The 11,027-nt window shown below is 33.1% G+C and overlaps 1 long non-coding RNA gene across 1 annotated transcript; it reads right to left on the bottom strand.

Annotated features, from left to right (window-relative positions):
* Positions 1 to 6,845: 6,845 nt before the first annotated feature.
* Positions 6,846 to 10,337, bottom strand: LOC107877846. Its single transcript, XR_001676577.2, has 2 exons — positions 9,772 to 10,337; positions 6,846 to 6,996 (listed from the first exon to the last, which is right to left on the bottom strand). It is a non-coding gene; the product is annotated as an uncharacterized LOC107877846 (long non-coding RNA).
* Between the last annotated feature and the right edge of the window lie 690 nt (positions 10,338 to 11,027).

Here is an 11,027-nt window from a genome sequence, read left to right as displayed (position 1 = left end):
TCATTTTGTTGTTCTCATCAGCTTGTGAAGTCTTAATCACTTGTAGTGCTTCCAAATTCATTATAATGCTAGTTTTGATACCTTCCTCAATTCTCTCTCCCAACTTGATGATTCCGATGAGCTTAAGATCATCTATAAGCATCATCCTTTCATAATAATATGGCTTTTGGGCGTGAATGAAGAATACCTTCTTTTGATTTTTATCTAAAAAAGAGCACACTTTAAAAGCTTCATGTATCCATCTCATTCCATATTCTCAAAATAATTCTGTAGGTTTCTTCTTTAACTTCTGAATATAGAACCAATCAGGCGAATGCTTAACATTGAACCCAAATCTTTCTTTGAAATCAGAGGCCATGTCGGTCTATTTTGACCATTTTGTTGCATCTTGTGCGACATACCATGATAATGCATCTCCAGTGAGGCTCCTCATGAATAACTTCATAAGAATTTGTTCATTTTTACCGACTCCTGCCAACTTGTCGCAGTATAATTTCAAGTGGACTTTTGGATCTCCAGTCCTATTGTACAATTCAAATCTAGGAGGTTTGTACCCCTCTGACAGTTCAACATCAGGGTATATGGACAAATCCTCATAACTTAGCCCGTTCAACCCCTTATTGCCTTCAAGTTGTTCCAATCTTTCAACCACGAATTACATAAGAGCAGCATTTGCTGGAGGTTTGGATTTATATTGATGGTGGGTAAATGGGGTCGTTTTGACATAACTTAGATCTAAAGTATGGTTGTTTTGATGAGGAATAGTTATGGTAAACGTTGGTGGTGTATTATGGGCATATGATATTGTTTGATGATTTAGTGGAGTTGGATATGCATGACATTGTGATAGACAAGAATGTGGATGTGAGTTATGTTTAGGGAGCATGTATATGTGGCTTGAATTATTTGGGGGTTGTGAAATCAAGAAGTGGTGGTAAGGGATAGCTTATGAATGTAGCATTAGATTTGACAATAGTGTTACCCTCAACTTGTGGTTCGAGAGGAGCATTCAAAGAAAGGGGTAAATTAGACAAGTTACGGGCTTGTGACAATTCCCCTTGTAGTTGAAGAATTCGTTGTTCTATTTGTACGATCATCTCACCATGCTCATTTCTAGTTTTGTTGTTATCACCCATTTCTTTGTCTTGATGACTGATCCTTAAGCGAAGGAGAGCGAGCCTTTTTTCAGTTGGTGTAATGGGCAAGAGAATGCACGAATCAATCCTTGGGGTGTAGGAGAAAAACTAAATAATGAAAAAAAATTAAAAAAAAATCAAGTTAGTAAGGTAAAAGAAACATATAGGGAAAGAATAAACATGCTAATAAAATGTTCTATAATGGGTGGAACATTATGTTCCTGTATCACTCAAAGAAAACATTAGTTCAAGAGAAATGGTTATCCTACATTTGAATATCGTAGCCTTAATCTACCCTTAATTTGCTCAGGAGTTGGGCTTACTAGCCCTATATTTTAGAAGTGTAATTGAAAGAAAGGGAAAGAAAATGTTTTATTAGATTAAGACTGAACCCAAAGTGGACTGCCTACATATCCAAATGAAAATCAGGTCCAACGTATTTTGTGGGAAGGAGGACTAAAAACTTTTTGGATGTTGAGCGTATTTGTCATTTTGCAGATTGTCATTTGAGTTTGATGTTCAAATGCTAGACAACCTTAAAATAAAATGAACAAGCACAAATGAAAGTTATCACATAGCACATATAAGTTTAAAACATAATAAACATAAAACAAATGCATCCTAGGATGAAGGCTAGGACTTAATAATTGGCCTTGAAGTAAAGATTTGAGCTCCAAATGCACGAAAAAAGACAGTGATGTAACGTGATGTCGAATTTGCAATTGCAATTGTAAAGAAGATAAAAATATAGGGAAAGAACAAAGTCGACTTTTGTTGAACATCAGATTGATTTATTCACATCATATTTTCGATTCATCCAACTTCGTACAGGAAAATGATAAAGAAGGGGAAAAGAAAATTTTACTATGGTAAAACCGAACTCACTTAATGAGTGCCTACGTATCCACAGGGGAATCAGGTCGATCGTAGTTCAAATTACATAAGCAAGGAAAACATAAAAGGAAATTGCAAATTGTACAATATGAGGGAATTTCAAATGTTTGGGAATTTGGAGTAGAGAATCAACATGATATCTTCTTCACCAATGTCAGCAAGTTTCAGTCAAATGTCAAAAATCAAGCAACATCAGAAGTTGACCCTGTCACGTTTATCACTTTGGCGTCAATCAACTTCTGGACCATGTTCTTCAAAGCAAAGAACGCCTTGGTAGGATGTCCTCTCATCCCAGAGTGATAGGTGCAAATTTTGTCAGGATGGTACCGTCAAGACTTAGGATTACAAGGTACAGCAGCAATGGGCTTGAGGTAGCCCGCCTTCTTGAGTTGTTCATACACTTGTTCTATAGGTTCACCTAGAGGAGTGTATTGTTTAAGTGAATTTTTTTGAAGCTCATGTTGAGGTTTGGTGGATAAGCTAGTGGCTGGATTAGTGATTTGTGGGTAGGATTTGATAAGAAATTGGAATGTAGTTTGATTTTAAAGCAACAGATGGATACGGGTACCAAACAGTTTGAGGAGGATATTTTGTGAAGGATTGGGGATAGTAGGCTTGGGCATAATTGGGTGCTAGAATGATTTCTGGAGTTGGGTACCATATTGGTTGATGTTGGGGTACCCTTACTTGAGGTTTGAATGCCTCTTCGATGATTGTCTTTCCCATATTGTTGGATTGTGTATTATCCAAATTTGCCTCAACTGCGAGCTTCCTTTTTAGCTTATTGTCAAATCACCTAACAAAGTCAGTTGCCAAATGATCCCAAGAAACCCATTTACCAGTATCATTTTCGGCATACCACATAAATGCTAGGCCCTTAAGTGAACTAACAAAGAGTTTTGTCTTCAGGCTATCACTTTGTCCTAGAACGGATAGCTTATCAAGGTACTCTTTCAAATGGGAGTGAGGGTTCCCCAACCCATCATATAATGGAAAGTTCAAGCCCTCGATTCTCTCCTTGTCTTCTTTCCTTGATTTGGATGACTTATTCATTTTAGTCTGTTGAGATGATTCTGCATCATAGTTAGGGAACTGTCCTTCCTTCTCATTGTTCTCATTCACATTTGTGAACTCAGTAAGTGCTTTTAGCAATGCATTTGAAAACTGACTTAGGGACATAGGTGTATCATAATTAGGTATAGGTGAAGTTGTCAATATAGGAGGCTCCATGGTGTGGATTGGAGGGTTGAAGTCTGCTTCAGATAGCGACTCTGGAAAACTTGGTGGCATCTCAATCGAACCTCAAATATCAGTCATTATCCCCCTAATTAGCTTCGTTCTTCTTTCTAACCTCCTGGCGCTCAAAATGACTCTATTTTGATGCAACCTCGATCTTTCATGCTCAGCTTCACTATTGACAAGATTGATGAACATTACTTGACGGGCCATTTCTGATGTTCAACTCTAGTCCACCTTAGAGGAAAGGATTTATAATTAGGAACAAAAAGTACGCACGGGAGTCCAGAACGAATGTTCTACTCATTTGAAAATAATGAATTATGCTCATTCAAAGTGAATAGAAGTTATGAAAGCCTTGTAACTAAGAGGTTCTGACAGCTAAAGTACGACATGAGTACGATACCATCAAAAGGATCATGTGGGACATAGTATGTAAGCCTTGAAAGCGTTAATAGTATGTAAGCCTTGAAAGCGTTAACAGGAAACTATCCTAAAATGAAAATTTGTACTAAGAGATTGTAGACGGGTCAGGAATCACCTTATCCTAGTAAGAGTTGACCCTAGGAATGATTAATATACTAATGGATGAGTTAGGAGGATAAAAATAAAAGAAAGTACTTAATAGGCCCTAAGAGTGTATTGTAGGGTCCTAACATAATAGGAACTTTAAGAGTAATGAGCTCCAAAGTGAGGGGAACTAATGTAAGGAGTGAATACGGCAAGAACAAAAGCAAAAAGATAGGTCAAACTATCAAAAACAGACAAGAAATGCAACACATATCAAATAATATTATGCGTCCTTATGGGGCCGAGAACCTCTTTGGACTTTGAATGAGACTAATATTCAACGCGTCAAGGATGCCATGGCATCATACGTTGGATGGAACACATATTCCTTAATGAAAGAAATATGTAGCCATGACCTAAAGGACAAGAGTGGGTTTATAACATAGTTCCCTTGAGTGGACAACTCGAGAGTAGGAAAGCTTGTGGCCGTCAATGTACCACTGATCGACCGATCCATAAGGCATTTCCTGAAGGATGTTTTAGGAAAGAACGTCTATGCAACTATACAACCTTTGATAAAACAAAAATAAAATAGATTCCAAGTGGATAAAAGTATAAGCGGAATAACAGTTATATATAAAGCAGTAACACGTAGAAAATAGAAAAATAACATGCTAAGCAATATACAAATAAATAACATGATAATACATAATTAATAAAAGAGGTAAAGGATAAAAGGATAGGCATGGAGACTTGAAATACACATAAAAGGGAAAAAGGAGAAAAGACTCATAAATCATGATGTAAATAAACAATAAAAGGATAACATAGAGAAATTAAATCACGAAGTCAAAGGCAAACATTATTAAACATCAAAGGCAAACATTATTAAAACATTATTAAAAAAACATAAAAACATATAGAGAGAATCTCACATAAGGCACAAATTCATAATGGTTAGAACCTAATATCCCCAATGGAGTTGCCATTATATCGCGCCCCATTTTCCTCACGGACAGTGGGATTCAACGCGACAAACTCTTTTTGAAATTGTTTAAAGGTAGAGTGTGAAGAGTCTCCACCTAACGTATTAAGGTGTGTTGGGGTACCGATCTAGGCTACTACGAACCTATTTTGTTGTTTAGTCTTAGTTCACCAGAGTTCGGGTAAGGTTTCAAATTACCTCAAAAGGAAGGTGTTAGGCACCTTTATGGGTCCACAAAGGTGTTTCCTGGATAAATTCGTACATTATGTGGGGATTTTATGTGATCAAATAAAGTCTCTTATTTTCTTAATAATATAACGTTTAGCTAAGTGATAAAGCAATTAACAAATATTTATTTTAGCTATTAATTGTCTAAGTGCTAAAATATATAAACAAGACAAGCAAGAAGAAAGAAGAAAAACAATTATAATAATGGGGACTGCTTATGTAATAACTAATTACCCCAAATAAACATGTAAAGTAAATAAAAAGACTAAAAAAAATCGTCCAAATCAAACAAAGAAATGTTTTGGTCTCATTCGGATCAGAACTCAACTTATTTAATCATCGTCTGACTCACTGGCCGAACTCTTAGACAATTAACAATGTCATTAATCTTATATTCAATTATTCATTGGGATCATCACTTCTGAATGACTACCCAGCCCATCCCACCTAGGCCCCATCCCACTTAGGCTGGTTTTTAAGTCTAAGGGAGTTCTATAACAAGGATAAAACTAACGTTGTAGTAACACTTAACATCCTACCTATCGTACAAGAGGCATTGGACTTTGCTATTTTGGATGTGTTCTAGACGAAAAGAAAACTATGTTGCCTAGGACTCAAAACGCGCAACACGAAGTACCACAAGTAGTACATAATTGTCTCAAGTTAGCCTCTTAGTTCATTAACGTTAATTAATGTGATTAACATGCGAAGATAAATAATTATTTATTTTTATATGTTTAAACTTATGAACATGATATTTAAGTGTTTAACAAGATTTAATGTGAAAAAGACATGTGCTTTGTGGATGTGATGAAATGTTACCTAGTGTTTAAAAGAGGATGTCTAAAGTGTGGTAAATGTGTCAAGGAATCGTGCTCATGAATTGAGTGTTATGAACTAATGCATGATGCAATGATGTACTTAGACTAGTGATTAACATGTTGAGAATGCCTAAAATCTGACATTTTAATATGCTGATAATTATGCAAATAATGCAAAAATTTAATGTAAACATGCTAGTAATTGACATTAATACACAGAAACACAGTTTTACTAAGACAAAAATACAATTTACTAATGCAGAAACGTGGTTACAATAATGTAGAAATTTGATAATTATTAGCATGCTGAAAAATTATTCTAATGTGCATTCTAATGTGCAGGAACATTATGTTAACATGCTGAAAGTTGTATTAAACCTGATAAAAATTATATTAAACATACTGAAAATTAATTTTAACATGTTGAAATATTACTAAACATACTGAAAATATTGTTAAGCATGCTGAAAATTAGAAAAATAGTATTTTAGCATGCTAGACATCAATGTATACGCTGAAATTCAATGTTAACATGCCGAATGTGTTTAAAAATACATGTTTAATGTTAGCACATGCTGAAAGTATGTCAAAACTATCATGTTAACATGTTGAAGTGTATTGGCATGATAAAAATGCAATGACTTACTTGACCCTTATTTGACAGGCTAAAAGTGTAAAAAATTATTACTTAAAACATGCTGAAATGAGTGTTAATCCATTAGAATTTCAAGTTAGAATGATCTACGTATTAACGTGCCTAAAATTCGTACTAACATACTTAGATTCAAGTCAATATGCTTAACATGCTAAAATACGTTAACATGCCTAATATCAAATTAATATACTAAATGTCAATTAATATGGTATGCCGATTTTAGTTTTATCAAGGATAATTGATAAACCATAGTTAAGTGTCTAAACGATTCGTACATTAATAAATCCTAATTTTCTGTATCTAAGTGATTCACGTAACACGTATTGCACATAAACCTAAGTTGTGCCTATACCGTTCATAGAATACGTAATTCTCCGCCCTTCGAAGCAGTCTCCAAAATTATTATTACATCAAATAGTGTTTTACAATATATTACAAACCGAGTAACAAGAAAATAAAACTAAATAGAACTAGTATAAATCTATTGAACACCCCGATGACTTTTCGTGCCCTAATATCACTTTCTGGTGCCTGTAAATATAATCAACATACCAAAGCACACAGGAGAAAAATTAGATACGAGCACATAATCTCAAACTATGAAACACATGAAAGCATAATAAATAAACATCAAATAATATCTTTATGGGCCTTTATTGTCATGTTTCAACACAAACAGTTATTACAAGAAGGAAAGAAATAATTGCATCAACGGGGACTTACCATTGAGCAGCAGTAACAGAAGAAATAAGAATAATAAGAACTACACCCTTGTAACAGAGAAATATGCAAGAAAATCAAGAACCTTTATAGTAGCTAATAGCCTTTTAAAATGACTGATCTTTTATTTCAAAAAGCAACAGTAGTAGTAGTTGTCGAACTTGAAAGTGTCCGTTAATTGAAAGAAATAGTTTTTTATATAGTAGTGGGTTACAGATGATAAAAACAAAGGATATTAATCTACCAATCAATTAAGGAGTTGTCTTCCTTAAATAAAATACGGTAAATCGATTAATTGCCACAATTATGTCGTAATTACCCAAACAAAAGTGATAATCTGTGTAAAGTACTATTGAAATTTTCCATAAAAAAGAATTGTACTAAGTAACATATAGATGGGAATGAAGTAAAATATTCTTTACACGGAATCAATTCAAAGTCTATTTACCATAAATATATTTACTGTATATATTAAATTGATTAGCAAATCACAAAAACAATCAGGCTAAATCAATTCCATCAATCTGCTAAATCATCATAGTCAGTATTTTACCATAAACACCAATTTAAATTTTGTCAACATCAGTTAGTCCATACATAATCCAAATAAACCATCTTTCAAGAACAAGCAAAAGTTAGTAGTCATATTGAGTGTTAAGAGAAATGGAGACTTTCGCACATAGCAGTCTAAGGGGTCGTTTGGTGTGAGGTACTAGGGTAAATTATCCCGGGATAAACTTTTTTATACATTGTTTGGTTGGCAATACTCGGAATAACTTATCCCGGGACTAATAATAATCTCAGGATAAGTTATACCACATATTTAGTGGTATAAATTATCCCAAGTTAATTTATCCTTGGATAAAATTATAAATGACAAAAATACTCCCAAATCCTTTTCTTTCCACTTTCTCATATATATATATATATAACCTAGTTTAGGTTTACCCGCCTCGCGCGTGTACCTCACTATAATGAATTTAAATGCTACACTAAATACGATATTTATTCAAATAGTAAGAGAATTTATTTAATTAGATATATAGTAGTTGTAACTATCAAAGATACAAATGAGGTAGGTGTAAAATATATTGACAACCCCTTAAATTACAGTTTGTGTTTGAGAAAGAAAACATAATCATAATATTTTATATGACTCAAAATTTTGATATTAATTTTCTATATCATCATAATCATCATTCATCTTCAAGATACCTACAAATTGGAAAAATAAAAAGTACAAAATCAATGCATCTAAGTAAATTAAATATTATAAAAATATATTTCTTTGACGTATATTGGTGACCAAAAAAAAGAAGAAAATTCAAATCAAATAATAAAGAATCATTTAAGAACAAAAATAAATTTATCTTATTCCATATGTTCATATTAGATATTATTGTATTTTTCTAAAAGAATTCTCAATTTATAGAAGTTCAAAACTTTTTTCTTCAATAAAGAAATTATATAAATATGATTGATTTTTACTTTTTTCATTATTATTTATCAATAATAGAATATTTTAAATTCCAAATAAACTAAACTAACACAAATAAGAGTAATTTTTTAAAACCCTTTTTAGTTTTTGATAGACTTTTACTTTTCTTTTATTTAATACAAAATAGAATTCATTGAAAAAAAATAATATATGTAGTCCTAAAAAAGAGGTGGGGGAGGGGGGGGAAATTCAATTTTAGTTGGGGTTGAAGTCCTAAAATTAATTAAATATTATTAGGTAAATATTAAAAAGACAATTTTATCTAAAGGAAAATCTTTTAATGAAGGGCAAAAATTCAAATCACTTTTCTAAGGGTCTTCACACTTTTAATATATTATAGATATAGATTTATATATATATATATATATATAGCGCAGTAAAATTTATGCCGCTTCTGCTTGCTACTGCTAGTCTCTTGATATCTACTAAATGGATATACTGAATCATGGACTCAACACACCAGTTGAGATAGGAGATGAGGACCAATGGCCATAGTTACGGATGGGAAAAAGAGAAAAAAATATATAAATACAAATAATATATTGATGGGAAAAGAGACATATGAATTTCTAGCTATGTAAAAGAGCCATATTCTAGTTATGTAAAAGAGACATATGAATTTCTAATTTGATAGGAAAAAAAATCCATATAAATACAAACAAAAATCATATAAATACAAACATAAAAATAATTAACTAAAGTGAGGGTTATTTTTGTAAACAAACAATATATTTTTACAAATAATGCACTATATATTATTTTTAGTACCACAAACCAAACAACCACTAAAAAATAATACCAGCATAACTTATTCCAGCACAACTAATTCCAGCATAACTTATTCCAGCATAGCATAACTAATCCCAGTATAACTTGTTTTCAAACCAAACGACCCCTAAAAGTATTCTCGTAACAGTCTAAAAATAGACACGTAATTCATTAAATGAATTGAATCAACACTCAAAGTTACATATCATAAATGTTAGATCTAAGAAATTAATTTAGGCCATTTGCATCCAATAAAGAAAAAGAACCTGTAAATCGAACCAAAGAGACCAAAATACAATTAACGAGATGAGGAATCAAACCGTTGGGTAATCAAATTCATCAAAAGGGAACCTCATCGGCCTTAATTCCGATGGGATCCTAGATGGCGAGAGGACGAACGGAGGGAGGCAGTGCCGTGGCTGGTGGCGACGCCGGTGGTAGCATTGACGGGAGGCGAGCTGGCGGTGTGGGGGAGACACCGGAGCGGCAGAGGAAGAGCGGGGGCTATTTTATGGCTACTATTCTCGGCGGCAGCAGATCTGGGGTTCGTCGTTGGAGTTGGCTTATCGGCGGAGAGAGTGGAGCAGCAGCGGTGCAGCTTTGCCGGCTAATATCAGTGACTAGAGCGGCGTTTAGTGGCTTGTTTGGCTGATGCAGGACGAGAGAGGAGAGATTTTAGAGAGAGAGTATAGGAGAGCAAGGGGAAAAGGCTTTGCCGGCGTTAGGGTTGCCGACGATAGCCATGGATGTCGATGATGATAGGAAGAGAGAAGGAGAGGTAGAGAGAGAAGGGATAGAGAGATGAAAGAGGGGAGACGGATGATTTTTGGAAATTAGGGTTAGAGTTTTGGGAATTGAGTTTAAAAACGGAAGGATGGGGATCTTTGATCTCATCCGTCGGATCAATTTTTTGATCAACGGGTAAGATCTAAAGATTGAGTATTTGACCATAAAATTGAATGAGTTTTTTTAGATTAGTCATAAATTGGCTACAATTGTAATGAACTAAATACAGTTAGGATAAAATTGTAAGACATTGAATAGATTGAGTTAGAAGATGAATAAAATAGGCAAAGTGATTTTAATCAGGCTACTATTTAAATAGTAGTAGAAATAATAATAATAAATAATAATAATAAATAATAATAAAAATAAATACTACCAAAATAAATAATTCTAAATAATGGAAAACTAGATAATGTATTTGGAAAAAATTGTGGATGTGCATAATTATGAGAAAAAATAATTTGATAAATTATAAAATTACACAAAATGTCGTATTTGAGTTTAAAATTATAAGAATGATACTAAAAGATAGAAGTAGTTTTTTGCATTTTTTAAATTACGAATGTGACAAGTTAGTATGTATTTAATATAAGAATAATATGTAAAAAAAAATATTAATAATTAAAATTTATTCATTTTGATAAAAATAGCAGCCTAAAAATGATATCGGGAGGTCAAAATTGTGTGTTAACAATCAATATATATTACTCCCTCGGTCCATCAATAGTTGTTCACTATTAACTTGTCACACAAGTTAAAATATAGTAAATGTTAGGGATAATGTTACTAT

Source organism: Capsicum annuum, chromosome 7, assembly GCF_002878395.1.
Source record: "Capsicum annuum cultivar UCD-10X-F1 chromosome 7, UCD10Xv1.1, whole genome shotgun sequence".
In the NCBI taxonomy this organism is placed as follows: domain Eukaryota; kingdom Viridiplantae; phylum Streptophyta; class Magnoliopsida; order Solanales; family Solanaceae; genus Capsicum; species Capsicum annuum.
This window is presented reverse-complemented; position numbering and strand designations above follow the sequence as displayed.